The sequence below is a fragment of the Schistocerca nitens genome, chromosome 7, assembly GCF_023898315.1.
Source record: "Schistocerca nitens isolate TAMUIC-IGC-003100 chromosome 7, iqSchNite1.1, whole genome shotgun sequence".
In the NCBI taxonomy this organism is placed as follows: Eukaryota; Metazoa; Arthropoda; class Insecta; order Orthoptera; family Acrididae; genus Schistocerca; species Schistocerca nitens.
The window spans coordinates 623,086,443-623,112,475 of NC_064620.1; the positions used below are offsets into that span (position 1 = coordinate 623,086,443).

Genomic DNA, 26,033 nt, shown 5'->3' on the forward strand with positions numbered 1-26,033 from the left:
AGAGAACATCTGCATAGCATGATGAGATGTAGAACAGAACTGAATGTCATAGTCATAACTAGACAAAAATGGGACCCAATGCTGAAAGTGGCAAGCCACTCATATTGGAATAGAAGCAGATTCCTGAAAAGGCCTTCTGGTTGGTCAAAAGGATGAAGGGGTGACCTTATACATAGTCATGGATTTTCTGAGACCAGGTATAACCGCCAAAGATTCTTATTCAACTTAACTATCAATGTATTATGTCATAGACAGAGTCTTTGAACAAAGCCAATCGGATGTTTCATCCTGTTGAGGACATAGAATAAATAAACCCCCATTCCATAGTCAGTGGCATCCAGTGCCTGGCGTTTCTCGTCCTGAAATGGGCCTTTTCCGCCTTACCTGTTTGACAACATGTGACACTGGCAAACCTCTCCATCTGCTTTGGCGGGGTAAAACTATGTAAGCGATGTAGGCCAGAAGAGGGTCCATTTCAGATCCCAAAATGCAGCCCCATATTCCAGTGTTCAGTTCCAGCAGATATTTCATTGGAGGAGGAGATAACAAGGGTTTGGCTATAACCACAATGTGCAGAATAATTTTACGATAATAACTGTGGCATTCACTGTCACGTCGAGAGGTTTGGCAAGGTCACATCCTGTCAAACAGGTAAGGTTGAGGAAGGCCCATTTCAGGTCAAGAAACGCCATTTCACACTCTGGGGTTTTGTGGAGGAGGCAATGCAAAGGTTTGGTTATGGTCGAAGTGTGCAGGATAGACTGATGATAGTAGTTGAGTTGTTCCAACACTGATTTAGCTGGGTGGCGTTGGTGGGGGTAGGAAGACGTTGCGTTGTCTCCACTTACTGTGGGGTAGACCAAATGCTCTAGGCGCTGAAAACATTGCCTAAATATCCACCCTGGGAAAAGGAGAAACAACCCTTATCCTTATTGCACCTGAGGTTAGCTCGATGAAGAACTGTGAAAAATGCTGAGAGGAAGTCTGCCAGGTTCTGAGAGTTGTTAATGGAACAATCCCGCTCTTAGGCAATTTTGGGTTTGCAAACAGAAGGGCAACATGTGTCTCAAAGTAACTGACTCCTAAGTCATTATCAGAGGAGAGCAAACTGAAGTTTGATAAGAAAGTTTTCAGATGGGTGATGGAATAACGAAAGTGAAGGTTGAAGGTTCATCACGTGAGAGAGACCCATGCCTAAGAGGATGATAGCGCCTGGTGCATCGATGCCCCAGTATCTTTGCTGGTCACGAAAATGGCGTCCACTCAATTTACCATGTGCAGGAGCTGCTGGGTCAGGTGCTCAACGAACAATGAAAAATCGCTTTTACACTGGCATAGCCAAATAATTCGCTATTGCAATGGTAGGGACTGAAAGGGATGTTGATAATAGAAAAATGTCGGGATTCTGCATCCAGCAGAAGCTAAGCTAGCTAAGTTGATCTCAGCAAACATTCTGCCACCAAGGGTGGATAGGTTCAAATGGTTCAAATGGCTCTGAGCACTATGGGACTTAACATCTGAGGTCATCAGTGCCCTAGAACTTAGAACTACTTAAACCTAACCAACCTAAGGACATCACACACATCCATGCCCGAGGCAGGGTTCGAACCTGCGACCGTAGCGGTCGCGGGGTTCCAGACTGAAGCGCCTAGAACCGCTCGGCCACACGGGCGGCCAGGGGTGGATAGGGAGCTCCCCCAGCCTGAGAATAAGATAAGCATCGATAACCAACAGAACATAGATAGTGGACTTGAAATAGCCACAGATATGCAAGGCCCTCGTGGGATTGGCAGTGATGCATTGGGGGAGGCCCACTGGCTGTTGAGTACTGTGGAGAGAATGCCTTTATCCTGGAGCATCTGGAACACATGTTCAAGATTGTTACAGCGTGTTAATGGAACAGTCCCACCCTTAGGCAGTTTTGGGTTGACAAATAGAAGGGTAACATGTGTCTCAAAGTAACTGACTCCTAAGCCATTGTCAGAGGAGAGCAACCTGAAGTTTGATAAGATAGTTTTCAGATGGGCGATGGAATAACGAAAGTGAAGGTTCAGTACGTGAGAGAGACCCATGCCTAAGAGGATGAGAGCGCCTGGTGCATCCATACCGCAGAATCTTTTTGCAAAGAAAGATCAAACAGTGTCGCGCCTTTGCCATATACAACCGCTAACCCTGATGAGATCGTTACTGCAAATCAACAGAGGGGTTGAAAAAGAGCTACAGGGGGTATGTGACTCTACTGGCAGTACGAGTTACAATCAGTTATGTTGCTAAGGCCCCAGTTGCGATCTGCAGCGAGATAGGGAAGTTGTTGATGTTCGCCGTGATGGGCAACAAATCCCCGGTGAAGCGACGTTCTGTGTGCATACGACACCTGGAAAGCTGTTTGCGTCCTCATGTCCCTCTGTGTCTGGTGGGACTTTGTGGGCAAAGTCCACTGACATCCTTAGTCCTGGGCGGACTTTCTGCAGGGGGACCAGTTAAGTGAAGGGAAGGACACTGGTGCCCTTGATGGCTAAGAAACATTGGCTAAAGGAAGAAAGTTGCTGTGGGCAGCACTGGGTCACAGAGGGTACGCCTCCATCCTGTGCGTTCGTCCAGGGACAGGTGCTTGCCTTGGACAGAGGGTGGCGCATACAATGGTTGGCGCAGCGCATGGGTTCCGCACACATTGCAAAAGCCCTGCAGAGCAGCTTGAATAGCTAAGAAACTGATCGAACGGACTGATAATAGGGAGGCAAGTTTCCAGCTACAGGTCCTTTAGCTCGAGGAGGTCCATGCAGAGGACTTCACTGGAGACATGAACATGAATTATGCCAGTGATTAAGGAGTCTACAGTAAGATTGTTTACACTGTTGGTTGCAACACCGAAAATGTCAGTCACGTGACAGGCACTGAAGGCAGGTTATTGTGGCAGCTTGTGACAGCAAAAGAATCTATGGCGAGCCACCAATATATTTACATGAAAAACAAAATAGTCCAAAAGGCTAGACTTGATGTGACCATAAGGGAGGGCGTGAGTTTCGATTCTGGATGAAATAGTACCAAATTTGGCGTCTGGAAAGGCCACGTCAGAGGTTCCAAGGTGCGAAGACTGGCACAGGCCGCAGTGACAGCGTAGCAGTGGTTCTGGAGGGCGTTCATGACTGACGAAATGCGACCGTATTCGTCGCCTGGCCCAGGAATACCACTGACTCTTCAGGACACAAACGAGTACAGCCGCAACCGCCAGTATACAGCTTGTGCTACTTCCAGTCACATGACCAGCGACACCTGACGGCTCGTAGGGAGCGTGGAACCCCTACCAGAAACTTGAGTGTAATGTGCGCTCCTGCAGAGTAGGCATAATCCAATGATACAACCTATAAAGCAAATATGAGTACATATTTTCCCCCTAAAATTTCATTCTAAAAATTCTAAATTTGAGAATTATGACTGCTACAATGTTTATCTTCAAGGAAAGTGATTAAACAGAGAATTTTATTTACTGTAGCTCCCCAATAGGCTCTCAAAAAATAGTTATTCTCAAAGTGAGAATACAAACAGTTGTTTCAGATATCAGGTTGCTAATGAAAGCAGTTTTAGCCTTATTTACTTCTTCCTGATATTTACATTGACTTTTCATACATATTTCCAGAAAAACTGAATCCAATAAATTCGTCAGTTAATATAAAAAAAACAGAACATAGTTACCATTCGTTACTTGTTTCTTTCCTTAACCTTAAACAGAATCACAAAAATTTTGGATAAAAAGCGTTGCCTCTCAGGTATCTGCAAGTTTGTAATTTTTCAGTTAAGTCAGAGAGAAATTACACATACATTACATAAATATCATTTGCTAAACTTTTCAGTTTTCTTTCTCTGTCTCACTCTGACCCATAGAGTTCATGTCAGTAGATTAAAAGCTTTAATTGACTATCTACTTTCTCCTGTAATCCCCTAAGTCAACATCTTCTAATACAAGTGTAACATTTTTCCGCTATTACTGCAACAACATACTTCCTTCCTAGCCTTCTATTTCCTTTAATCAAAACGTTATCTGTTGCATCAAATAGCTCCACTATCTACTGTGAAAACAGGACACATGCCAACTTCCGACATACTGCTGAAATCATTTTCAAAAAACATACGGTACTTACTTGCTGCTTCTTATATATGTCCACTTACTTCATATGTATTTTCATAAAACATATGGCTTAGCCACAGCCTGGGCGATGTTCCCAGAACGAAATTTTCACTCTGCAGCGGAGTGCACTGATACGAAACTTTCTGGCGGATTGAAACTGTGTCTCGGACCGAGACCCGAACTCGGAACCTTGGCCTTTCGCGGGCAAGTGCTACCCAAACACACTCACAATCCCTCCGCACAGCCATGTATCTGAAATATCCTTTCTTCCAAGAGTGCTAGTTCTGCAAGATATGCACGATAGCTTCTGTGAAGTTTGGAAGGTAGGAGACGAGGTACTGACGGAATTAAAGCTTTGGGGAGGGGTTCTGAGTCGTGCTTTGGTAGCTAAGTCGGCAGAGAGTAATTTCCCGCGAAAAGCAAAGGTCCCGAGTTCGAGTTTCGGTCCGGCATACAGTTTTAATCTGCCAGGAATTTTCGTATCAGCGCACATTCCGCTGCAGAGTAAAAATGTCATTCTGGGACCACTTTGATTGGTAACATTGTTTGTATCACACAGATTTTTTCACAATCCCTATGGTTACTATTATTTATATCAGATACAGGCATAATGACCATTGATTTAGTGTCAGAGAGATCATTCAAAAAATTTTCTGCTACCATACTCAGATTGCTGCTGTGTTTCCTCACTTTGCACAAACATATTTGTTATGTAATATTCTACTTTTCCATCTTCGACTTTTAATCCAGCATCTTCCAACAAGCCATAAACATTGTTATGCCTTTGAAAACTTCCTATATCCCTGGAGATTACACACATATTTATGGGATTATTTTTCACAATTTTTCGCGTGCTATTTAGTTAATCTGTCAACTACTGGTAACTAAAATAATTCACCAAATCTGACTACTCCCTGTACTTCTGAACCCCATATCTAATTCTTCCACTTTTCCCACCACATTACCCTCTTTACTATCTTCGCATAGCAACTGACACCCATCATTTCCATCCTCTTTCACACCTCTCTTAGAAACAAATAATTCATCTTGAGTTTCCTTCAGTACTTCCTTTAGATCCTCATCCTCCAAGATCTCCAGTCTTAAACTATTTATGCTCTGCCTGTTTTCCTTATAAACACTTCACCTGTTTCACTGCATATACTATCGTCTTCATCTGACTTTTTCTTCATTCGCATGTCCCTTGTACTACAGTTAGTGCATTACAATAATTATTTAATTTTTTATATTTATATACTCCCCCAAGTCACCATAAAGCATACATGCTTATCTCTGTTGTGTCACATCTCAATACCGCGGTTCGATCGCGTCCGCATTGCTACTTTGTGCCAACAAGGAAGTGTCCAGGCGTCTCCAACTGAACCAAAGCGATGTTGTTCGGACATGGAAGGGATACAGAGAGACAGGAACTGTCGATCACATGCCTCGCTCATGCCGCCCAAGGGCTATTACTGCAGTGGATGACCGCTACCTACGGATTATGGCTCGGAGGAACCCTGACAGCAACGCCACCATGTTGAATAATGTTTTTCGTGCAGCCACAGGACGTCCTGTTGCGACTCAAACTGTGCACAACAGGCTGCATGATTCGCAACTTCATTCCCGACGTCCATGACGAGATCCATCTTTGCAACCACGACACCATGCAGCGCGGTATAGATGGGCCCAACAATATGCCGAATCGACCGCTCAGGTATGGCATTACGTTACCTTCACCGATGAGTGTCGTATGTGTTTGGAGGCAACTCGGTCAGGCTGAACGCCTTAGACACACTGTCCAGCAAGTGCAACAAGTTGGAGGTTACCTGCTTTTTTGTGGTGGCATTATGTGGGGCCGACGTACGCCGCTGGTGGTCATGGAAGACGCCGTAACGGCTGTACGATACGTGAATTCCATCCTCCGACCAATAGTGCAACCATATCAGCAGCATACTGACGAGGCATTCGTCTTCATGGACGAAAATTCCCGCCCCCATCATGCACATCTTGTGAATGACGTCCTTCAGGATAAGGACATCGGTCGACTAGAGTGGCAAGCATGTTCTCCAGATATGAACCCTATCGACCATGCCTGGGATGGATTGAAAAAGGGTGTTTATGGACGACGTGACCCACCAACCACTCTGAGGGATCTACGCCGAATCGCCGTTGAGGAGTGGAACAATCTGGACCAACAGTGCCTTGATGAAGTTGTGGATAGTGTGCCACGACGAATACAGGCATGCATCAATGCAAGAGGACGTGCTACTGGGTATTAGAGGTACCGGTGTGTACAGAAATCTGGACCACCATCTCTGAAGGCCTCGCTGTATGGTGGTACAACATGCAATGTGTGATTTTCATGAGCAATAAAAAGGGCGGAAATGATGTTTATTTTTGTCTCTATTTCAATTTTCTGTAGAGGTTTCGGAACTCTCAGAACCGGTGTGATGCAAAACTTTTTTTGATGCATGTGTGTATATATGCATTGACATGTACCAGTGTGTTTAGTTTAAAACTAACTGCTTGATCTTCAAAACTTTATCTAAGCGATGGAGCATAGCACCAGTGTCTTGTCACTGTAACACAACTCTTATTCTAATATGCTCCCGTCCGGCTGACATTAATGTTGTTTCTGTATTCCTTCCTGCACAATTCCTGTGCAATGTCTAGGAGCTGCATTAATTTTGTTTCGTGCCTTGATTGGTAACTTCCCATCTGAACATACGTATTATGGTTTGCTCCATTCCCAGTTTATTAATTAAGTAAGACAAATTTGTTATTCTCTTGAGACCCAGTTTGTTTTATTTTCCATCTTCACCTCTCCAATCCACAAATGGTTTTGCTACCTTAAATTCTTACTAAGTACCACATTGCCCCATAACAACAAGTCCACAAGTTTTCGCTTCGTATATAAATTTTGAACAAGTACACATTTATTTTCTTTATTGTCCCACAATCTAGGTAACATGCTTTCAATAACACTGCCACCTGAAGAGAATCTCAGAGCCTTTCCATTTATGACAGAAAGTAATTCTGAAGTCTCAGTTACAAAATTACATTCAACAATGTTAGTGTTAATTCTAAACTTTCTTTCTACATTTGGTAATTTACTATCATGTTTGTGCAAACTACTCTCTACACCATTCATTTAATGAACTGAAATAAAATGACTCTATGGCATAACTGATAGTTAGATCCGTCCGTGGTTGTTTGGCTGTATTGTGCAAGTCTTTCTTTTTGACGACATTTCGAGAACTTAATTCGTAATTAAAATGAAATATTACGGTTAGAATGAGTAGGACAACTCGAATATGCTCTCTAGGAGCAAATTAAAACTTGTCCCAGCAACACTAGGCACTGACACGGGACATTATCTTGGTTAGTCAGCTAATCAAGGTTAGCGCCTATTTCATCAGACATATTTTCTTCAGACTGTACACATTTACTTTTACATAGTGATTCTGCCACTACTTTTTGTGTATCATCATTTAGTTTATCTGTTTTTTGCTTGCTTTCATGAGCTACCCACTCAATTGCCTTTGGTAATTACCTTTCTCGTCCTCTGAGGAGTTTTACTCTTCATCTCAACTTGATAAATTCTTTTTTCAATTTTATTACCAAATAGCTGCAAACGTTGCTTTAAGGCAGGAGCCTGGCTCTCTACATTTTCATTAACTTCAGATTTAAAGATTTTGATATCATTAGTGGAATAACTAATGTTAACACAGTGTTGGAAGATTTTCTGATTTGTGTTAGACTGTTACTCAGATTGCTGATTGAAGTTACTAGATTATTAATTACTTTTATTGTTGAAATAACTAGTCAAATTACTTACGTTTGCAGGCTGATGATTCATTGTGATCATTAGTTTCGAAAACATTTCTGAAACGCTCTCGTGTTATTCTCTTCATGCTTTACATGGAAGGTTCTAAGTCAAGTACAAATGCAGTTAGAGCACACTTCCTCCAGCAATATTTTAAGGTTTACTGAATCAAATGCATTACTCACATCAGCTAGTACAGTTCAGCAGATATCCTAGTTTGAAGTTAGTTTTATATGTTTCACTTATAAAATTATGAAGGCAATAGTGATGTGTTTTGGACAGTTAAAAGATTATGAGGTCTTAACGTTTTATGTTGAAAATTTGTGTGCAGTATTTCATGACTTTGTCATCAGGATGAACGTGTTGTCATGCTGATTGGTTACACTTTTTTCATATTTTACGTATTCATAGAAACATACTGCTAACAAAAGATAAACTTCCAACCTCCTAGGTTCACAAGACAAAAATAGTCTTACTTAGGATCTTGGGATCACTAAGCATCCGTGGGATCAGCTTCAAATTTAGTGATAGTGAAAGTGTATTCTTGAACGTAACAAAAGGCAGTTCTTCACCATTTAACCACGAAAGGGTTAAGTATGCATTGTGATCGAGAAGAGTTATTTCTTCTAGAACAAGTAACACAGACCAACATTTTTTTAGGCAAGAAGGCTGTGTCAAAAAAATTTGACATCGTATAAAATCGAAAATACACGTTAAGATGGTTAGGTTAGGTTAGGTTAGGAAGATGGTTCACCATAATATCCAGCACCAAAAATGGTCTTGATGAAGTAAGCGTATAGAATTGAAAATACACGTTGAAGATGGTTAGGTTAGGTTAGGTTAGGAAGATGGTTCACCATAATATCCAGCACCAAAAATGGTCTTGATGAAGTAAGCGTATTTCTTAACTCCCCCTGGAAAAATATTCAGTTTCTATTCATTAGTAATTCATACTTTAACCTTGCAGCAAACAAGATTTATGGCTTGCAGGCTGCTGTCTGGAGTGGGTTACACGCTAGTAACAATACACGTGGTATCCCAATTAACTATTTTCATAACATCAGAATGAAAAACAAACGACACAACCTAAACTGCGAGTTAGTATCGCTAGCAAAAATAAACAAACCCATTCATAGAATACACCTGATTAAAGACCCCTAAAATTCACCATACACTGTTTTTTCTCTCAGTAATACGTGTGTTGCTTGTGAAGCATAGCTTGTTCCATCTGCTGTGTTACCTTTTTCTTACTATCTCCTGCCCAATTTTTTGAGCCTAGGGCTAGTAATGGCGATAAAGAGCCTGGTGTTCTCTGAAAGATGCAGAATCTGACACTGCATGAAAAATTTCTTCGCCTTTTTTGTGGGGTGTATGTGATCATTAACATCAGCTACCATCATGATTGATAATCAGGGTAGCTTTGCACTCCACCGCTCCATCTCTTTCTGTCTTTCGAGGGCTTTGTATCAGCTTGATGTTCTTGATTCCATATGGTTCTTGTAAAATGTCACATCGATATCCCATTTTTCCATTCTCTAGCCTTCATTGCCTCGAATGGTGATGGCATTTGCCTCCATCTCCTCCTACGGTGACAGACCTATCATTTCGTGGCACTTAGAATTATATGCCGTGACAACGTATGACAAAAAAGTATCCCGGTGGACATGATGGCTAATTACATAATGACTTAACTTCTTCCTTGTTGGATGATGCCCTCGTTCCCGTCTTTCATTTACCAGTGGAAACACTGTACTTATCCCTAACTTTTGAATACTCAATAAATGACAAAACTGATTCATCAGTTCCGGCATAAATTTGTGCCATGATGTATAATTAATGTTTCCACAACACTGAACTTCAGTAGCCAATTAATTACTGTTGCCTGAGACACACTATCAGCTAGCTGATTTGCGATGGCTGCTAGTCACACGTTGTACGAAAAATGTTCTATTATCGTCAGCATAAAGCGATTCTCTACACATATTTATGGGAAAGGGCTCGAAATATGTGTAGCAGTCATTTCAAATGGCCTCTGGTAGCCTTTACCGTGAAATATGCTGATGGATCAACTCAACCTGCTATGCACACATCTTGCTATGCCACATCCTGCTTATGTGTACGCAACCAGTACTGTTTGCCTACATGCCGTTACAAGGATGTCCGACCCCCTGTGCTCTTATAACAGATGATAATCTGTCTGCCTCAACCCCTCATCACTCACTGTAGCTGGAAACACAACACACAGCCTGAGTTTTATCTTATTGCATAATACATTTTATCTTCTTGCATAATAATGTATACGAAATTCTGCCTGCACTGGATTCAGTTTATGGCGCCGTTAGCAGTTGACGTTGCTTTCCATGCTTCAGTGAAGTTACCCAATGTCTGTAACAGACCAACGTCCCAAGTTAGGCTACCTACATTCCTCAGATTGACCGAATTTGCCAAACCACGGTGCCCAACGTGTTAGTCTACTAAGTGGATCTTTGCAAAGGAATCGCCACTTTAAAACAGTGTGATTTGCTATTATGCTGAATTTTATACCATCTAGATATCACTGGAAATATGTTAGGCCATAAATCAAGTTACCCTCGGTCGAATAATTTCTCTCTTCATTATCTGACGGACACAAATCGTAGGGACCTGTATGATCCACATCTTCTACTTCTTCACGTAATATGCAGCCAAGTGCGTGATCACTTGTGTCACAAGACAGTATGAACTCTTACTCCTAACTGGGGCAAATTAACACTGGTCTGTTGGGCAAGCATGCTTTCAATATCTAGAGCGCAAATTCACACACTGTTTCCAACGACATTTTACAAATTTTTCGGTAACTGAGCGGGAGGCCATATTATTTTTTTCAAATTTTGGGCTTAACTTCCCACAGTAATTCACTGAATATAAATGTGGTTATAACTCTTTCCTCATCCACGCGTAGGAAAATCTTGCAATTTTGGAGCTGTCCAAACTCCATCATGACTAACCACATGGCCCAAATAACAGACATCTTGTAGTGAAAAGTAATACTTCTGAATACCTAACGTTAAGTGTGTAACCTCTTAAACATCTCTTACAATCGTAGTTCATGCCACTCAATAATCCTTGCAAGGGCAGTTATGGAATGGGACTTAGATGGAGAGTCACTTCCCACCAGAGATGGATATGGGTGTGGAGAAGAGGACAACCCAGGGATACAAATCAATTTATTGTTTATTATTTGAAATCGTTCAGTCTTCTCGGTCAAAGGTGTTTATGTCTGAAACCTGGGCGATTGTAGCAAATATACTGCCACAGCATCTATCGGCATGTTGTCCTCACAATGTCATCCTCGTCAGCTTTAGTGCCTGCTATGCATCCACTGATGCTGCTTCAAGTAAGTGATGTGGATTTCTCGCGTGAGTGAGTTCGTAACAGGACAAGCCATGACATCTGCTTGTCTCTCGGAGAAGGTGGCCGAATCAGTTCAGGGTGGCAAACTCTGCACCAGAGGGTGGCCGGCTACCATTTGCCTCGTCAGGCCCCAGCAGCACACGGCTGGGAAACCTCAGCTCCAGACCTGGTTCAGCTGAAGATGGCTGGCAGACCTGCAATGTTGGCTGAACACAAGTCTGTTAGGAGCTTGGGCCTTTAGCCAGCAGTCATGGGCTCGAGGTCTGGTGACGGTGCTAACAGATACTTGGTTATCTTGTGGGCGTTAGAACATAGCCGGCATGTCTGATGGTAACAGCCTGGTGCCAAGGGTACAAACGCGTCTGTCTAAAGGCTGATTATTTGGAAGACGTAAGAATGCTACATTCATTCAACACATAGTAGCTTCTCAAAGAATGGTAAGTGTCTGAGGCCTTGGTCGTCACCTTGCCAAAGTAGGCTGTGGTACGGGCATAATTTGCAGCGGAGGGTACTGTGACGGTTTGGGTCGCTGACTGTGGCAACCAGTACCGAGAAAACAATGCTAGGACTATAGGCACTGTTTGGTTCAGTATGTATACAGTATTCCCTCCTGAGTTGAAACTGGCCTCTAAATTCGTGCTTCAAAGTTAACTGCAATAAAATCACTGGAATATTTACGTTAATACACACTTTGCTGACTCCTTCTTGAGCACTGTGTGCAGTCCTAGAGGTAAAGGTCACACTAGCTGTGGTTTCTTCGTTGTTTCACTAATGCTAGGCAGAAACGCAGAGTTTTCAGTTCGTAACTATCACTGTCCTACAGCAATAAACCCTTCGTTGGCTAACAGTTTTTTACAGTCCACCACAAAGGAGGGGATAGATATCAGGACGGCTTCCTATCTCTATGATGGACATCTAATCTTTCCATATCATCTTCTATAAGTTCACTTTAATTATTTACTAGCTATCTGAAAAATATCTATATCGCGGGCTAGACCCTCCATTAACTAGTGGGGAACAAAACTGGGTTACGCGAAATGAGTTGCATGTTCACTGTCCTAGTGTATGGGATTTAATATCTTAGCAACTTGGGAAAATTTATGTACAATAGTAAGAAATGCGAGACAGCCGTACTATAGTCGCTTTCCCAAGCCTTAGTGACAGAGTACCAGAAATTCCATGACCTAGTACTCTTATTACTTTTTATTAATTCGTCTCGCTCTGGAAGATTTATCCAATCTACCACAATTAAAGAACTCTCCGATACCACTGACGCAGCTGGAGGCGCTGTACCAGCTCCACCTGTCCTGTATAAAAAAATCCCTTAGATTCCTTCACTTCCAAATACTGAGACACATTTATGCTACTAGGAAACATCATTTGCTTGATTGGCTGTTGTGTGTACATAATACTGCTTTCATCAACATTTCTTCTCGAGGGACCTGAAGTGTTTCGGTTGACAACATCGTTGTCAGTAAATTGTCCCGCATCCGTGTGGTATCTCAGCGCTTTACTGTTCTGAGGCAATGCTGCATTGTGTGAAGACAGTGAGATCCAACCCAAGTAATGCAGTTCCGCGTCCTTTGTCTCATTCTAATCTATTGGTGCTATATCGTGGCTTCAACTTATCGAACTACGGAGCGCTTCTAAACAACTTCGATCGGGTCACATTACCCATATGTTACAAGCACTAATGTTCCTGTCGTAGACTCAAACACGAACATCTTTAGTCCTACGTGGTATCTATTCACCGAGTGGGACGGCGCGGTAGTTAGCACACCGGTCTCGCATTCCGGAGGATCGCAGGTCAATTCGATGTCCGGCCATCCTGATTTAGGTTTTCCATGATTTCCCTAAATCACTTACGGCAAATACCGGGATAGTTCCTTTGAAAGGGCACGGCCGACATCCTTGTGCGATGGGACCGATGACCTCGCTGTTTGGTCCCCTTCCGCAAATCAACCAACCAACCTGTCTGTTCTTAACTACTCATATACGTGACATTCGTATTATCCTGAACTACCCAAAACGCTCATTCTACTCTATAAAAGTGCTATAAAATATAAACCCTATATGTCGTCCTAAAAATTATCCACAGTGCGTGGTGCCTGGGAAGATTATACTGGGTGCATATTAGAGGTGTTCTCCGTTCAGTTCTTCCGACAATATGGAAAAAATAGGAAGAAACTAAACCAAAGGATGTGCAGAATCTCACGAGTGGTTTTAAACTGAACTCCAAGCTGCAATTGACAGATGTTTCTGTTGTCTACGTCTGCATTTACGCCGCTACTCCACGAGCCATCGTACGGTCGTGGTGAAGGGTACCCTGTACGACTGCTAGTCATTTCCTTTCCTATTCCATTGGCAAATAGAGCGAGGGAAAAAATACCATCTACATGCGTTCGCATGAGCATGAGCACTAATATCTTCGTGGTCCTTACACGCATGTATGATGGCGGCAGTAGAATCATTCGGCAGTCAGCTTCAAATGCCGGTTCCCCACATTTATTTAATAGTGTTCCTCAAAAAGAAAATCGCCTTCCTTCCAGTTATTCCTCTTTGAGTTCCCGAAGCATCTCTGTAACACTTGCCTGTTGTTCGAGCCTATCAGTTCAAATCAAACAGCCCGCATCTTGATTGCTTCGATGTGTTCCTTTAACCGGACCTCGTACTGATCCCAACCACTCGAGCAGTACTCGAGAATAGGTCGCACTAGCGTCCTATATGCAGTCTCCTTTACAGGTGAACCACACTACCCTAGAATTCTCCAAATAAACCAACGTCGACCATTCGCCTTTTCTACCACACTCGTCACATGTTGATTACATTTCACATGACTTTGCACAGTTACAACCAGATTTGTAAACGACAGGACTGTGTCAAGTAGGATACTATTTGCGCAGTGTCGGAATATTATGGGCTTGCTTTTCCTACTCATCCGCATGAACTTGCATTTTTCAATGTTTACAGTTAGAATCCATTCATCATGCCAAATAGAAATTTTGTGTAAATTATCTTGTATCCCCCTACAGTCACCCAAACTTACTGTACACCACAACATTATCAACAAACTACCGCAGACTGCTACATCCGCTGAGTCATTTACGTGTATAGACAAAAACAGCAGTCTTCTCACACTTCCTGACAGTTCTTCAGCGCTCTGTCTATATTTGCCATCTCATTTCTGACAACAGCTTGCAACAGGGGTTGGGATGTCTTGGAGTGGACGAGTGATTGTCTCCTTAAGATGGGTGTGGGGTGCAGTAGAAGAAGGCAGCCCTTGGATGTAAATGCCCTTTGTGTTTGCTACTAACAACCATTCAGTCTTCTTGACCACAGGTGTTGATCGTGGAAACCTGGTGATTGCAGTAAATATGCCGCTACAGCATCTCTGATGGTGTTGTCCTCGCAGTGTTGTCTTCTTCAGTGTTAGCACGTACCAAGAGAATGCTCGTGCTGCTTAAAGCTCTATGGACTTCTCACGTAACTGAACACATAGTACATCAAGCCGTGACATCTGGTGCTGTTCCAGAGAAGGCAGTCAAGTCATAGTAGGGCTACTAAGTTCCCCGAACTGCACATCAGAGGATTGACGGCTACGGCCACCTGTGTCAGGCCCCAGCGGCACACGGAAGTAGGTCGGGGCACAATTTTGACTCATGGTAGTGGGTGCCGTGTCGGCTTGGGTCACTGCCTGTAACATGGTCCTGTGGCTACAGGCACAGTTTAGTTCACAGTATTTGTTTCATCCAAATATAACTGTGCACTGCCTCGGTTTTAACCCTCGCAAAACTCCATCTAACAAAAGCTGACATGTGGATTGTCACTTTCCTCAATCATAAACTCATACGAAGATACTGGTAATGTCCTGAATCGGAAATACCGTTTCTGGATAGTCCTTTAGTGCTATGACCAACTGATGACTGCCGAACTACAGATCCGGGGTGGGAAAGTATCTGTGATTCCTAAGACTGTCCAGATTTCCTTTATATTCGGTATCTGATAGGTCTGCGGAATCATGTGACTATTAAGATACCTATAGTCACAGCAGAAACACCAAGCTTTGTCTCTACATTGACTTTCTTCCGGGACAGTCACCACTGCGGCTCCCTGAGGACAACACTGTTCTCAAGAACGGCGTCCCTTAACTGTTGGTCAATGAACCCCTCCATCGCCGGCTGCAAGTACGGATTGTGGTACCAGGCTGGCTGACTCCCAGTTGGGCTTCTGTGTTATGTTACTGGAGTAGTTGGTTCAGCCCTATGATGATCGAGCAGGTCCTCAAGCTCCAAGAACAACTCCTCCATCGCTAATTTTTCCGTTTCTTCGTTATGTTTTACTTTGTCATATGATGCAGTTATACTGGTCGCTTGGTTTCACTTAGAGTCCGAATTCATCCTATCCAAAACAATTTATTCCCAGAGCTCCAAATTGGTAACCAACAAACATTTCCAGAAGTCCGTGGGTTCTATCCCAAAACTGTCTGTTCTAGTGGCGACCATCTGGTCATCATCAGTCTTCTGTACATGTGTACATGTGCAGCACTACTCCTGCATACAATCACTGTGCTTCATCCGATTCATCATTCTCTGTCAGTGGCTGAACCACATATAGGATATTTTCCAGAAAATAAGCTCCTACGCTCTTCCACAGCAGTTTTGCTGTACCTTGCTCTATTTTATCACGCGAATTAATCCTTAAAGGCTTCCACGCAGTTCTATTGCCCACCTTGCGCCAGCACCTTTGTGGCAGTGTGGCCCTGACAAATTTTTTCCCGTGATGAAAGGATATATTACTGAGTTCCACTATACGTACTTCTAGATCAGTTTCAACGAGGTTCTTATATCGGAATTACAAACCTAATATCGCACAGTAATCATCGCATGCACCATGCAAAACTTCCATACATTCCTGGAAATTCTTTTCCCCCACCCGCAAAACTCAGTGTCACCGATCCCAGCAAAGCACGTCACTACTTCCCACGCAACGTAACTTTACCTCGGTGGTCTTGATCACCTCTTTCCCATGAGAAACTTCGTGCAGATACGTGTACATCTATATGATTTTAAGCTTGTGCTACCTTCCATCCAGTACGTCAGATCAATGAAACTCCGCCTCTGCACCCGTTTCCTTACTGGGAGCGCCACTCGGCGACTCTGTAGCCCACGTTGTTGTTTAGGTTACCGTCTCCACCCCACGTCTTCCTGCCCTACCCTCTGTTCCGTGCACACTCCTCTTCCCGACGCCCCAACTTGCCACACTACCTTCTCAACTACTCACAACAATCTCACCGTACGTGGCCTCATCAATTACATTGGTAAAATTTGATGCTAGCGGGAAAAATCCTATTTCTGTTGCGAACATGGGTCATTTCTAATGCGGTTGGCATTCCTACAGCTCCTGCTAAGTCTTTCGGAAACTCTACTGGCACCTTTCTGGATGTGGAAACTCGTGTAAGAATGTGTTTAATGTCGCTTGCTTTGTTTTCTACAGAAGGACCATATACGTGTGATCACTTCTCATGATCTCATACGCAATTACTTTAAGTTTCCTAATTGTCTCACTGAACATCTCTATGCACTTACTCTGTCTCTGTGACACAGCGTTAACTGCTCCCAGCAATATCTACTTCTAAGCATTTTCCTATAACGCTGCAGTCAGCCTTTCTGGAGAACCTCAGATGTTCGTGATTCCTCAACTGTTCGTGATACAGCACCACATTTTTGCATCTCCTACTAACAGTTACATAGTCATGTGCAAAGCTGTTCGTCTAACCATCAACTAAGCTTTACAGTTGTCAGTGCGTTGTCCAAAAATCCTAGAACAACCTTTCTTGGTATACCTGAAAAAGGAGGAAATAGGGTAGTACCACAAATATCTAGGATGAGTACTGATAGACCAGAGATCACACGTTTTCTTTTAACGCATTTAGTTGCCTGTGCAAGTCTGTTATCCGCCCTCGTTTGAGTTGCTTTGTATAGAAGAGACTGAACGGTAGTAATAGTTTACCACTACTACTGGTAGCCTTGTTTTTTTGATTTGCTTACTGTAAAGTCTGTGTCTACAACGATGGGACGTAAAATACAAACAAGACAGGGAAACATTTACACTACTGGCCATTAAAATTGCTACACCAAGAAGAAATGCAGATGATAAACGAGTATTCGTTGGACAAATATACTAGAACTGACATGTGATTACATTTTCACGCAATTTGAGTTCATAGATCCTGAGAAATCAGTACCCAGAGTCTGTCTATAATAACGGCCTTGATACGCTTGGGAATTGAGTCAAGCAGAGCTTGGATGGCGTGTAGAGGTACAGCTGCCCATGCAGCTTCAACACGATACCACAATTCATCAAGAGTAGTGACTGGCGTATTGTGACGAGCCAGTTGCTCGGCCACCATTGACCAGACGTTTCCAATTGGTGAGAGATCTGGAGAATGTGCTGGCCAGGGCAGCAGTCGAACATTTTCTGTATCCAGAAAGGCCCGTACAGGACCTGCAACATGCGGTCGTGCATTATCCAGCTGAAATGTGGAGTTTCGCAGGGATCGAATGAAGGGTAGAGCCACGGGTCGTAACACATGTGAAATGTAACGTCCACTGTTCAAAGTGGCGTTAGTGCGAACAAGAGGCGACCGAGACGTGTAACCAGTGGCACCCCATACCATCACGCCGGGAGATACGTCAGTATGGCGATGACGAATACACGCTTCCAATGTGCGTTCACCGCGATGTCGCCAAACATTGATGCGACCATCATGATGCTGTAAACGGAACCTGGATTCATCCGAAAAAATGACGTTTTGCCATTCGTGCACCCAGGTTCGTCGTTGAGTACACCATCGCAGGCGCTCCTGTCTGTGATGCAGTGTCAACGGTGCAGCCATGGTCTCCGAGCTGATAGTCCATGCTGCTGCAAACGTCGTCGAACTGTTCGTGCAGATGGTTGTTGTCTTGCAAACGTTGGCTCGGGGATCGAGACGTGGCTGCACGATCCGTTAGAGCCATGCCGATAAGATGCCTGTCATCTCGACTGCTAGTGATACGAGGCCGTTGGGATCCAGCACGGCGTTCCGTATTACCCTCCTGGACCTACCGATTCCATATTCTGCTAAGAGTCATTGGATGTCGACCAACGCGAGCAACAATGTCGCTATACGATAAACCGCAATCGCGATAGGCTACAATCCGACCTTTATCAAAGCCGGAAACGTGATGGTACGCATTTCTCCTCCTTACACGGGGCATCACAACAACGTTTCACCAGGCAACGCCGTCAACTGCTGTTTGTGTATGAGAAGTCGGTGAATGCTCTGGAAAGCTAAACTTTTGCATATCACAGCATCTTCTTCCTGTCGGTTAAATTTCGCGTCTGTTGCACGTCATCTTCGTAGTGTAGCAGTTTTAATGGTCAGTAGTGTAATATTAATAAAATTGCTACACATTTAAATACTAGTTAAGCCCGAGCGCGGGGAGCAGACGTACGACGAATAGAACAGGTCACAGGTGAAGACTTAGAGCACGGAGCATTATGCCCTATCAAATTTTCTGTGTGCGCCTACGTGGGCCCACACCGCTATGCGTTCCTCTAACGTTACTCCTATATTTGATCACATCAGTGCCTGAGACTACATCACAAAAAAAAGAAACAAATCTTTTCACTCATCCCGCTGACGTGATGACGAACGCTGACTCACGATGTCATTTCATGTCATTGAAGACTTCTGCCACGAACGTAATAACAGCAGGGTTTTGGTCACCATTATATCCTATATCCCAGGATTGAGGCGCCCATGCAGGACAAAGGTCGAGTTTCTCACTGGCTGTAAAATGAAAAGTACTTCGTTACCAGTTGCATTCTTTATTCATGGAGGGCCTCGTACAAGGGCTGCAGGCGGCAGGCGCTGAGCCAGAGGAAGCGACCGCCCAGCAGTGACGTAGCAGAGCGTAGGGCGGCGGTGGCGCCGCGTCAAGTGCCTCTTTGGCATCCGGTCTGGCTGCGGACCTAGGCCTGCCAGCGGAGGTAGCTGTTCGATGCGGACGAGGCTGGGCCACCGGCTGGCGAGGAGCGCACCTCGGTGTGGCTGGAACTGCAGCAGGCAGCGAGCTCAGCGGCGGCCGCCTGCCCAGGTCGGTTGCGACAGCGCGAGGCGGTGCAGCGACAGTCAGCTCGCCACAGCGCCAGACACTGGCAACGACATGTCACAGTCAGCTAGCTGGCCCTGTGGCCACGTATTGTGGGGTCTGTCTGGAGGTGTGTTGGCGCAACCGTACTCAGTATACTTTATTAGTTTCGAAGGAGAAGCAGAAATGACTAAATATACAGTGTAATTCACGAAGATATGCAAATATTTTAATATGTTAGTCTACAAGTAAAACTAAAGAAAAAAAATCATATAAACAAAGGTCCACAGATGTTGAGTTACGGCTAATAAAATGTTTTACCTGAAATTTAGCAAATTCGCTAATATGAAGCCATCGCAAAATTGTACGAGGTTAAAGTGAAGCACGATTTCCATTTACCTTGTTGTTATTGGTCTGATGAATCTAAGAAAACATGTCCCAGACGTGTATCTGCAGTAGATTTCCAGAACATCCAGAGAAGCAAAGATTATTATACAAGTAAAGTTGTTTACTTTCCATCAATAATGTAGAAACGTTTATGTCATTGTTGGCAACTGTTAATAAATAGTTTCAATCGTTTCCTAATCTTAAAACGAGTTAGTTCTCTGTATTGTTCAGTGAAAGAACATAATAAACAACATTATGTAACTGTTGTAGTTTGTAGATTATTTATGAAATAGGTATGATCTGGAAAACTACTAAACCTATGTTTATCTGAACTTTTTTCTTTGATTTCACTTGTAGAATAAAATTAAAATATTTGCATGTCTCCGTGAATCACCCTGTATAAAAAATGAAATGCAGCTGAACGTGACATATCTCAGCTGAATGAATGCCAGATACATCGAGGAAGGTCTCTGCTGGATTCCAAGAAACAAGAGAAGACAAAGGCAGTATCGTAATGGAAGAAGAGTGTATAACAGGAAGATCGTAGGTGCAGTATTGATGCGTACGGATGTAAATAGTAATTCGTGGCAAAGTGTGGGGATGCCTGTAGCCATCAGTGGACGTCAGTGCCTAATGATACTGATGATGAAGACAGTTCCCAGCACAGCACAGGGAAAGTAAAGGGAGCCAACTAATATGTTGTTGAACCATCCCATAAAACGACAACTATCAGAAAACTTGTGTAGGAGCTTATCGGATTGAAGGCTGCTCACAAAAATATCGCATTATGTCACGAATGAAAAATAAGTTACTGATATTACAAGATTTGCCTGCAGTTTCAATTTCTATTACATTAAAGTTGTCAGTAAATTAGCGTAGAAGAAATGTAATGTCCTACAGAGCATAAAAACCAAAGTTGTTTCAGGTACTTATGTTAGCTACTTATCCTTGTTTATGACACTCTATTCATCGTAAGAATAAACCTAATATGAACATTACGCCATGTATTGTTCCGTGATTTCTGGAATCTCACTGGATTTCGTTTCACGTGGAACGGAAGTCAAGCTGTGGCCAGTACAGTCAAGTGCGATCATAAGGATACGTTTCATGCTCTGTCTGTCACACGCACACAGACCGCGAGACAATGCGGGACAACAGCTTTACCGGCGCATTAAGCTTGGACAGCACTGGCCAGCCAGCGGTCCAACTAACCTGTAATGATGTGAGCAGTTGCAGTTCAGACGTAAAAAGAGACAAACAAAGAAACACAATAGCTTTCAATGTCATTTAATTTCTAAAGGGAATGAAACTAGATTCGGCAAAACGTCAGCACTGCCGCGCCATATTAGGTGACCAGACGGAAACCATAAAACACTCTCGTTCTTACCTGACATAGTATTCTAATTACAAACAAGAGTGATGAAAATTCCCAACTTAGACACAAGGTAATTTTTCTGAACGAGGTATGTGTGAGGCAAAAGAAAACTGCAGGGATTTCACCGTACTGTTGAATACTGAAGCCACTGAAGGTGTTAATTGCACTAAGTCGTCTGGTAATCTATTAACTCCTGCCTTATCCGAATCCGAGAAATATATTTCAGTTGTGGAACTGCCATCTGCTACGTTGATTACGAATCGATCAACAACTGAATCCATGAGCATTTTATCCTCTTCTTTCATGACTGCCGTTCTATATCCCGCCAGCATTCGGCAGTGACATGTGAAAAAGCGGCGTACTTTAGTTCCAGTACGTCTGGCAGCTAAACACTCTTCTTATTTCTTGGGCCGAATCCCTTTACTTCGCTCCAGATGAATTCTGCTGGGTTCATACTGTAACAGCACGGTTGTTGTTGTTGTGGTCTTCAGTCCTGAGACTGGTTTGATGCTGTTCTCCATGCTACTCTATCCTGTGCAAGCTTCTTCATCTCCCAGTACCTACTGAAGCCTACATCCTTCTGAATCTGCTGAGTGTATTCATCTCTTGGTCTCCCTCTACGACTTCTGCCCTCCACGCTGCCCTCCAGTACTAAACTGGTGATCCCTTGATGCCTCAGAACATGTCCTACCAACCGATCCCTTCTTCTGGTCAAGTTGCGCCACAAACTCCTGTTCTCCCCAATTCTATTCAGTACTTCCTCATTAATTACGTGATCTACCCATCTAATCTTCAGCATTCTTCTGTAGCACCACATTTCGATAGCTTCTATTCTCTTCTTGTCTAAACTATTTATCGTCCATGTTTCACTTCCATACATGGCTACACTCCATACAAATACTTTCAGAAACGACTTCCTGACACTTAAATCTATACTCGTGATGTTAACAAATTTCTCTTCTTCAGACACGCTTTCCTTGCCATTGCCACTCTACATTTTATATCCTCTCTACTTCGACCATCATCAGTTATTTTGCTCCACAAATAGCAAAACTCCTTTACTACTCATTTCCTAATCTAATTCCCTCAGCATCACCAGACTTAATTCCACTACATTCAATTATCCTTGTTTTGCTTTTGTTGATGTTCATCTTATACCCTCCTTTCAAGACGCTGCCCATTGCGTTCAACTGCTCTTCCAAGTCCTTTGCTGTTTCTGTCAGAATTACAATGACAGCGGCGAACCTCAAAGTTTTATTTCTTCTCCACGCATTTGAATACCTACTCCGAACTTTTCTTTTGTTTCCTTTACTCCTTGTTCAATATACAGATTGAGTAGCATCAGGGAAAGGCTACTACCCTGTCTCACTCCCTTCCCAACCACTGCTTCCCTTTCATGTCCCTCTACTCTTATAACTGCCATCTGCTTTCTGTACAAATTGTAAATAGCCTTTCGCTCCCTGTACTTTACCCATGCCACCTTCAGAATTTGAAAGAGAGTATTCCAGTCAACATTGTCAAAAGCTTTCTCTAAGTCTACAAATGCTAGGAACGTAGGTTCACCTTTCCTTAATCTAGCTTCTAAGATAAGTCGCACGGTTAGTATTGCCTCACGTGTTCCAACATTTCTGCGGAATCCAAAATTGATCTTCCCCGAGGTCGGCTTCTACCAGTCTTTCCATTCGTCTGTAAAGAATTCGCGCTAGTATTTTGCAGCTGTGACTTATTAAACTGATAGTTCGGTAATTTTCACATCTGTTAACACCTCCTTTCTTTGGAATTGGAATTATTATATTCTTCTTGAACTCTGAGGGAATTTCGCGTGTCTCATACATCTTGCTCACCAGATGGTAGAATTTTGACAGGACTAGCTCTCCCAAGGCTGTCAGTAGTTGTAATGGAATGTTGTCTACTCCCGGGGCCTTGTTTCGACTCAGGTCTTTGAGTGCTCTGTCAAATTCTTCACACAGTATCATATCTCCCATTTCATCTTCATTTACATCCTCTTCCATTTCCATAATATTGTCCTCAAGAACATCGCCCCTGTATAGACCCTCTATATACTCCTTCCACCTTTCTGCTTTCCCTTCTTTGCTTAGAACTGGGTTTCCATCTGAGCTCTGGACATTCATACAAGTGGTTCTCTTCTCTCCAAAGGCCTCTTTAATTTTCCTGTAGGCAGAATCTATCTTACCCCTAGTGAGACAAGCCTCTACATCCTTACATTTGTCCTCTAGCCATCCCTGCTTAGCCATTTTGCACTTTCTGTCGATCTCATTTTTGAGACGTTTGTATTCCTTTTTGCCTGCTTCATTTACTGCATCTTTATATTTTCTCCTTTCATCAATTAAATTCATTATCTCTTCTGTTACTCAAGGATTTCTACTAGCCCTCGTCTTTTTACCTACTTGATCCTCTACTGCCTTCAATATTTCGTTCCTCAAAGCTACCCATTTTTCTTCTACTGTATTTCTTTCCCCCATTCCTGTCAATTGTTCCCTTATGCTCTCCCTGAAACTCTGTACAACCTCTGGTTCTTTCAGTTTATCCAGGTCCCATCTCCTTAAATTCCCACCTTTTTGCAGTTTCTTCAGTTTTAATCTACAGTTCATAACGAATAGATTATGGTCAGAGTCCACATCTGCTCTTGGAAATGTCTTACAATATAAAATCTGGTTCCTAAATCTCTGTCTTGCCATTATATAATCTATCTGAAACCTTCTAGTATCTCCAGGGTTCTTCCATGTATACAACCTTCTTTCATGATTCTTGAACCAAGTGTTAGCTATGATTAAGTTATGCTCTGTGCAAAATTCTACCAGGCGGCTTCCTCTTGCATTTCCTAGCCCCAATCCATATTCACCTACTACGTTTCCTTCTCCTCCTTTTCCTACTGTCGAATTCCAGTCACCCATGACTATTAAATTGTCGTCTCCCTTCGCTACCCGAATAATTTCTTTTATCTCATCATACATTTCATCAATTTCTTCATCATCTGCAGAGCTAGTATGCATATAAACTTGTACTACTGTAGTAGGCATGGGCTTCGTGTCTATCTTGGCCACAATAATGCGTTCACTATGCTGTTTGTAGTAGCATACCCGCACTCCTATTTTCCTATTCATTATTAAAGCTACTCCTGTATTACCCCTATTTGATTTTGTATTTATAACCCTGTATTCACCTGACCAAAAGTCTTGTTCCTCCTGACACCGAACTTCACTTATTCCCACTATGTCTAACTTTAACCTATCCATTTCCCTTTTTAAATTTTCTAACCCACCTGCCCGATTAAGGGATCTGACATTCCACGCTCCGATCCGTACAACTCCAGTTTTCTTTCTCCTGATAACGACGTCCTCTAGAGTAGTCCCCGCCTGGAGATCCGAATGGGGCACTATTTTACCTCCGGAATATTTTACACAAGAGGTCGCCATCATCATTCAATCATACTGTAAAGGTGCATGCCCTCTGGAAAAATTACGGCTGTAGTTTCCCCTTGCTTTCAGCCGTTCACAGTATCAGCACAGCAAGGCCGTTTTGGTTAGTGTTACAAGGCAAGGTCAGTCAACCATCCAGACTGTTGCCCCTGCAACTACTGAAAAGGCTGCTGCCCCTCTTCAGGAACCACACGTTTGTCTGGCCTCTCAACAGATACCCCTCAGTTGTGTGGTTGCACATACGGTACGGCTATCTGTATCGCTGAGGCACGCAAGCCTCCCCACCAACGGCAAGGTCCTGGGTTTTCGGGGGGGGGGGGGGGGGGGGGGGGGAGCAAGGTAGCAAATGTAAAAATGCAGCATTTGTACGGTGTGCTCGATGCTGTGTAAATGACTGTTTCTGAAGTTTCTACACAACTTATCTACATCTGTGGTATTACACGCAGTCCAATTAAAAAAGAGTATTTGATTATTCATTTTCCCTCAAAAAAATTAATTTGTTATAATTTCTTAATGTAAGTAACCTTTATTAACAGTCTTTCATAAATCATCAGCAAGTAAGAATTTATATTTGAAATGAAAACAGAAATTTTTCGTGCAGTGTGTAATTAGAAACAAGAAGACGTTGATTATTCATAAAGAATGACGATGAGTTTTACGAGAAAGAGAAGAAAAATTACTGATGTGAGACTTGTATCAGCGAACCATGAACTATAGTAAAATGTTACCAGTCTACTACACTACCGATTCCGGAAAACTTCAAAGCCGATTATTTCTGTAATTTTATGAAAAACAGTAAAAACGACCTATTCATCGGGACTTTTTAAACGTTTCATTTAGCGTAAGTTACTAATAACATACACACACCTAAAAAGTTTTGCATCACCCCGGTTCCCAGAACTCCTGAAGCTAGACGTTGACTGTGGGTATCGTATCACAGACACAGTCTCTTTGACTGTTCAGACATGTCACTAAACCCGCCCCAAGGTGTAAACAACCATGCATGAGCAGCGCCTATTAGACGGAGGGGGTCCGACAGCCGATCAGTTCCAGTCATTCCACCAGGAAGGAGGTACACGGCTCGTGTTGTCTGTAGTTCAACCATGCCTAGACGGTCAATACCGCGGTTCGATCGCTTCCGCATTCACAGGAAGGGCTCTCAACAAGGGAAGTGTCCAGGCGTCTCGGAGTGAACCAAAGCGATATCATTCGGACACGGAGGAGATACAGAGAGGCAGAAACTGTCGATGACATGCCTCGCTCATGCCGCCCAAGGACTATTACTGCAGTGGATGACCGCTACCTAAGGGTTATGGCTCGGAGGAACCCTGACAACAACGCCACCATGTTGAGTAAT

The 26,033-nt window shown here is 43.2% G+C and overlaps 1 protein-coding gene across 2 annotated transcripts in view; it reads left to right on the forward strand.

Annotated features, from left to right (window-relative positions):
• Positions 1 to 26,033, forward strand: part of LOC126195831 (uncharacterized) — a 672,121-nt gene that overhangs the window by 486,592 nt on the left and 159,496 nt on the right. The window lies entirely within an intron of this gene.